The sequence below is a fragment of the Tursiops truncatus genome, chromosome 12 (assembly GCF_011762595.2).
Source record: "Tursiops truncatus isolate mTurTru1 chromosome 12, mTurTru1.mat.Y, whole genome shotgun sequence".
NCBI classification, from domain to species: domain Eukaryota; kingdom Metazoa; phylum Chordata; class Mammalia; order Artiodactyla; family Delphinidae; genus Tursiops; species Tursiops truncatus.
In genome coordinates this window covers 28,179,633-28,186,845 of record NC_047045.1, presented here as the reverse complement: position 1 = coordinate 28,186,845, position 7,213 = coordinate 28,179,633, and positions in this window count along the sequence as shown.

Below are 7,213 nucleotides of genomic sequence, written 5' to 3'. Positions count from 1 at the left end.
GGCTGAGTAGTATTCCATTGTATATGTACCACATCTTCTTTAACCATTCATCTGTCAATAGACATTTAGGTTGCTTCCACGTCTTGGCTATTGTGAATAGTGCTGCTATGAACATAGGGGTGCAGGTTTATTTTTGAATTATAGTTTTGTCCAGATATATGCCTGGGAGTGGTACTGCTAGATCATATGGCAACTCTGTTTTTAGTTTTTTGAGGAACCTCCATACTGTTTTCCATAGTAGCTGCACCAACTTAAATTCCCACCAACAGTATAGGAGGGGTCCCTTTTCTCCACAACCTCTGCAGCATTTGTTATTTGTAGACTTTTTAATGATGGCCATTCTAACCTGTGTGAGGTTGTACCTCACTGTAGTTCTGACGGCATCCTACTTTGGATCCTGGTAGTTTTGTCTGTAAGAAATCTGATCTGGAGAAATGTCATTTGTAACACTAAGCTTTTTTTTTTTTTTTCCCTTTAATAAAGGAAGGAAGGAAACTAGGAAGGGAAGAAGAGGAAAGAAGGGGAAAAAGCAGAAAGCAAGGAAAGAATGAAGAGAAATAAAGTAAAAGATAAAAAGAGAAAGTTTTTAGAGTTTGAAAATGCATTTAAGCTTATTTCCAAAGTGCTTATCAATTTTTTTAGTGAAAGTGCCACTAACGAATTGTTAGCTCACTTGAAGCTAGTTAGGTAAAATAGGTTTTTCATATTCATAGTAGATAATAGCTTATTTCCTAGAGCACAGTAATTACCATGAAGAAGGCATGATGCTTCTAAATGGTGAATAAAAACATATTTTCTAGACTTCCTGGAAATCTGTGCACAATAAAGAAGAAATATCTCAGCTTATAAATGCTTGGATTTATGCCTACAGAAGTTAAAAATTCAAAAAGACTGAAGTGTTACAGGGCATCATTAAAGAAAATCAGTATTTTCTCAGCTATCTTAATAAAGTATGATGCCAAAATGCTAAGCAACAAAAGAACGGTGTCAATTAGTCAGAGATACCTTAATTAAAGAAAAATTTTGGGTGTTTCATTAATGATAAAGAGATGACTGAGATCCATCTACATGGCACTATAATCACGTCTGCAGAAAAGCAGATATTATTTGAATAAAATGAATATTTTATAAGGGATATTTATGAGAGGGAAAGTTTAAGAAGCTGTAGCATATAGAAAAAATCTATATCAATTGGTGTTAGATGTTACTAGATTTTGTGAGCAAATAAATCTGAAGTTCTCTTAAAACTGTCAGCTCATATAGGACTATTCATCCATCCTCAAAAATATTTACTTTCCCCCATAGAAATTAATATATATATATTTTTTATAAAAATACCCTACTTCTACTCAGAAATAAAGCATTTGAAAAGCATCACACTAATGTGACTCAAAATTTTCTTTCTTTGCCTAAGTTGTATTCATGGAGAGGCCATCCACTAACCCATCCAAGAAGTTGTCACCAATACTATCTGATTCAATGTTTCAGCCACAGTAGGGGAAATACTTGATTCCCAGAAGAAATTGTACATAACTGTACGTACTCAGCAATCACTGCTCCACTCAGGAGTTAGCAGCCCACAGGTAGTAGACTTACAGTCTTATAAAATAAGATTTTATAAAAATAAACTCAGAGTTATTTTTATCTTCTTAAGCCACATTTCTGTTTTACTCATTGGTCTCTAGTATATTGTTAATCTTAACTAAACCAAAGTTAGATGATTTCAGGCCTCAAATTATACCCCTTTGTAAGGAAATCCAATCCACAATAAATAAATTGTGTATTAGTTTGAGTTCTCAGAACACATGGGAAACATTTCAAAACCTACATATAATAAAACTTGTTTTCCTAAAAAAAAATGAAGAAAGGCATAGTGTGGAATTCAGCTGATGATTCAGTTACCAGATGTAAACTTGGGCAAGGTATTGATTTCTTCCTCTATTAGGAAACTGGTGACAATTTCATAATGTATGTAATGTATTTAAGATAATGCTTGGCACACAGTGAGAACTCAGATATTCAGTGAGGTGTTTCCCTTGTTTGCCCGTATGTTGAGCCCTTAGACTTTAAACCTTAAGAGTGACTCCTCTGTAAATGTTTCTGTAACCCTTCAGAGACGATTGACTTTTTCTTCCTAATGCCTTCTTCATATCTACCTCAATTTTGAAACTTATAACACTATATGCAGTTGTATTAAGCAGGACCCTCTCAGTTCCATGAAATAAATCCAACTAAAATTAACTTTATTCAAAAGGTTTACTGGCTAATGGAGTGGAGCCAAAAGGCTGGCATGGTTCAGGGTAGAATTTGAAGGTTCGAAATACAACATCAAGGCTCTGTTTCTTAACCTCTTGCTGTTTCCTTCCACGTGTTGCCTTTTTTTTTTTTTTTGTCAGAAGCTTTCCATGTTAGACAAAATATATCTATGAAGTGTTCCAAGTCTATATTATTAGAGCTCAGCTGAGCTTGGTTCACATGTCTAGCCCTGGAGCAAAGGGAGGAAAGTCATTTGCCGGTTGATACCATATGTCCAACCCCAAAATACAGAGATTAATAATGCCATGAGGGCCATACAGGGCGGATCTTTAAATATAAAGCATGGAATTTTTATCAGTGAGAGTTAAGGAACGCTGGGCAATCAGAAACAACCGATATCTTGTGAAGAAATTATTCCTTTGCTTTTAATCTGTGAACTCCTTGTACATGGATATATTGCATTTAAATAATTTCCTCATTATCTAAAAGTAAGCATAATATATGTGTCTGTTAAATGGAAATAGGGAGTGTAATCTAAAATAAAATAGAGTAGTCAAAGAAGGCCTCACTGGGAAGATGATATTTGAGTAAAGACCTCAAGAAGGTGAGGAACCACCATGGTATATGTATTAAAGCTAAGAAGTAACATGGATTATTCTGACTTCATTCAGATTTCAGCAGTTGTTCCCGTGATGTCCTTTTACCGTTCCAGGATCCAATCCCAGATACCATTTGCATTTCGTTTCTATGTTGTCTTAGTCTCCCCTGGTCTATGACAGTTTCTCAGTCTTCCCTTGTTTCATGTCCTTGACAGTTTTGTGGAGTTTTGGTTAGGTATTTTTCAGAATGCCCCTCAATTAGAGTGCATCTGATGTGTTTTCTCACGACTAGACTGGGGTTATATAGTTGGAAAGAATACCACAGAGGGAGCATGCTTTTGGAAGTCGGAAGAAAACAGATACTGTTTGCTGATAGGAATGATTCACTAGAAAGGGGTAGATTTAATGATGTAGGAGTGAAAGAGGACCATTGTCAGAGCAATGTCTTTGAGCAAACAAGAGGAAATAGGGTTTAGAACCCAGAGGGAGAGATTAGCCTTAGATGAAAACAAGGACAGTTTACACATAGTTAAAAGAAGGGCTGACAGAGCTTATGAGCACAGATGATACATGCAAGAGAGTGCAGTGTTAGAAGATTGGGCATGTTTTCTTTTGATTGTGTATTAGTTTTCTATTGTTGTGTAACAGATGATCACAAATTTAGCAACTTAACATATATTTTATTATCTCACAGTTTTCATGAGTTAGGATTCCTGGCGTGGCTTAACCTGCTTCTCTGCTCAGGGTCTCACAGGGCTATAATCGAGGTGTCAGCTGGTGCTGAAGACACATAAAGTTCAGAGTCTGCTTCTCAGCTCACTTGGTTGTTGGGGAATTTCATTTCCTAGAAGCTTTAGACTTACAGTGGTTTGCTTCTTCAGGCCAGCAAGAAAATATCTCTGTCTTCTATCTCTAACCTCTTGACCTCTCTTAAAGGGCTCACCTGAATAGGTCAGTCCACTGAGGATTGCCACCTTTCAATTAACTTAAAGTCAACTGATTAGGATTCTCAATTACATCCTCAAAATCCCTTCATCTTTGCCATTTAATAATCACAGGAATGATAGCCCATTAACTTTGCCTTATTCTGTTAGAGGTAAATTATAGATCTTGCCCATACACAAGGGAAAGGGATTTTATAAGGGCATGGCTCAGTGGGCATCATCTTCAATGGCTCCTACTTTCTTAGTTAAGTAGGAAGCAAAATAACAAATTGTTTGGACAGAAGAGAAGGTAGTGGAAGTTTGAGGAAATGGGAAAGGATGAAATGTATCTAAGAATGAGTGTACATTTTGACTCTGAACAATCTCTTCAAGATTTGTAGGGTTTCTCCAGCATGTGGTCTCCTAGGATAACTGCTAAACCCAATTCTCACACTGTAGACAATTACTAGATATTCCAAAAGATATTTGTGGGGCTTTGTCACAAATAGTAAGAATTAATTCTGCTGTCCTTCTTAAGATTTATTGATCTATGAGGAATTATGATTAATGAAGAAATGAGGTTAATAGTCAACTCATGATCTTCTAAATCTGAATATTGATTGAAAAGCATGTCGATATTTTTAAAAATTTGTGGTTCATGCTCTGTTTTAATAGCTGTGTTAAATTTAGCAAAACATTTAGTGGAAAAAGCACAGGGATTATGCAAATAACTTAGAAGTTATGACTCACGCATTATACTGTGAGAATAAATGACTGATTAAAAGTCTGTTAAACTGGGACACGTCTAGAATTTCTGCCACTAATGTGTTAAATCAACACAAGAGTCTATTATGTAAGCAATGGAGGTTTTCTTTTGTTTAGCGTTTTTGTTTGCTTTACAGAACTTCCCTAAACTTGACTTTGTATAAAAGGCTCATTAAAAATAACTTATGAAATAGAGCTACAGCTGTATTTTTTTTAACATCTTCATTGCAGTATAATTGCTTTACAATGGTGTGTTAATTTCTGCTGTATAACAAAGTGAATCAGCTATACAGATACATACATCCCCATATCTCCTCCCTCTTGCGATTCCCTCCCACCCCTCTAGGTGGACACAAAGCACCGAGGTGATCTCCCTATCTGCTTCCCAATAGCTACCTATTTTACTTTTTAACCCATTCTTTTTTTTTTTTGTCTTACTGGAGAGTCTTTTTTTTCATTTTATTCTTATTTTTTTAAACATCTTTATTAGAGTATAATTGCTTTACAATGGTGTGTTAGTTTCTGCTTTATAACAAAGTGAATCAGCTATACATATATCCCCATTATTGCCTCCCTCTTCCGTCTGCCTCCCACCCTCCCTATCCCACCCCTCTAGGTGGGATAGGGAGGGTGGGAGCACTGAGCTGATCTCCATGTGCTATGTGGTTGCTTCCCACTAGCTATCTATTTTATATTATTTAGTTATATATAAGTCCATGCCACTCTCTCACTTTGCCCCAGCTTACCCTTCCCCCTCCCCGTGCCCTCAAGTCCATTCTCTACATCTGTGTCTTTATTCCTATCCTGCCCCTAGGTTTTTCAGAACCTTTTTTTTTTTTAATTCCATATATATGTGTTAGCATACAGTATTTTTCTCTTTCTGACTTACTTCACATTGTATGACAGTCTCTAGGTCCATACACCTCACTACAAATAACTCAATTTCGTTTCTTTCTATGGCTGAGTAATATTCCATTGTATATATGTGCCACATCTTCTTTATCCATTGATCTGTCGATGGACACTTAGGTTGCTTCCATGTCCTGGCTTTTGTAAATAGAGCTGCAATGAACATTGTGGTACATGACTCTTTTCGAATTCTGATTTTCTCAGGGTATATGCCCAGTAGTGGGATTGCTGGATCATATGGTATTTCTATTTTTAGATTTTTAAGGAACCTCCATACTGTTTTCCATAGTGGATGTATCAATTTACATTCCCGCCAACAGTGCAAGAGGGTTCCCTTTTCTCCACACCCTCTCCAGCATTTATTGTTTGTAGACTGATGATGGCCATTCTGACCGACGGATGTGAGGTGATGCCTCATTGTAGTTTTGATTTGAATTTCTCTAATGATTAGCGATGTTGAGCATCCTTTCATGTGTTTGTTGGCAATCTGTATATCTTCTTTGGAGAAATGTCTATTTAGGTCTTCTGCCCATTTTTGGATTGGGCTGTTTGTTTTTTTGATATTGAGCTGCATGAGCTGCTTGTAAATTTTAGAGATTAATCCTTTGTCAGTTGCTTCATTTGCAAATATTTTCTCCCAATATGAGGGTTGTCTTTTGGTCTTGTTTATGGTTTCCTTTCTGTGCAAAAGCTTTAAACTTTCATTAGGTCCCATTTGTTTATTATTGTTTTTATTTACATTTCTTTAAGAGGTGGGTCTATAAGGATCTTGCTGTGATTTATGTCATAGAGTGTTCTGCCTATGTTTTCCTCTAAGAGTTTGATATTGTCTGGCCTTACATTTAGGTCTTTAATCCATGTTGAGTTTATTTTTGTGTATGGAGTTAGGGAGTGTTCTAATTTCATTCTTTTACAGGTAGCTATCCAGTTCTCCCAGCACCACTTATTGAAGAGGCTGTCATTTCTCCATTGTATATTCTTGCCTCCTTTATCAAAAATAAGGTGACCATATGTGCGTGGGTTTATCTCTGGGCTTTCTATTCTGTTCCATTGATCTATATTCTGTTTTTGTGCCAGTACCATACTGTCTTGATTACTGTAGCTTTGAGGTATAGTCTGAAGTCTGGGAGCCTGATTCCTCCAGCTCCGTTTTTCTTTGTCAAGATTGCTTTGGCTATTCGGGGTCTTTTGTGTTTCCATACAAATTGTGAAAAGTTTTGTACTAGTTCTGTGAAAAATGCCAGTGGTAGTTTGATAGGGATTGCATTGAATCTGTAGATTGCTTTGGGTAGTATAGTCATTTTCACAATGTTGATTCTTCCAATCTAAGAACATGGTATATCTCTCCATCTGTTTGTATCATCTTTAATTTCTTTCATCAGTGTCTTATAGTTTTCTGCATACAGGTCTATTGTCTCCTTAGGTAGGTTTATTCCTAGGTATTTTATTCTTTTTGTTGCAATGGTAAATGGGAGTGTTTCCTTAATTTCCCTTTCAGATTTTTTGGCATAGGTGTATAGGAATGCAAGAGATTTCTGTGAATTAATTTTGTATCCTGCTACTTTACCAAATTCATTGATTAGTTCTAGTCATTTTCTGGTAGCATCTTTAGGATTCTCTATGTATAATATGTTATCTGCAAACAGTGACAGCTTTACTTCTTTTCTGATTTGGATTCCTTTTATTTATTTTTTTTCTCTGATTGCTGTGGCTAAAACTCCTGCAACTATGTTGAATAATACTGGTGAGAGAGGACATCAT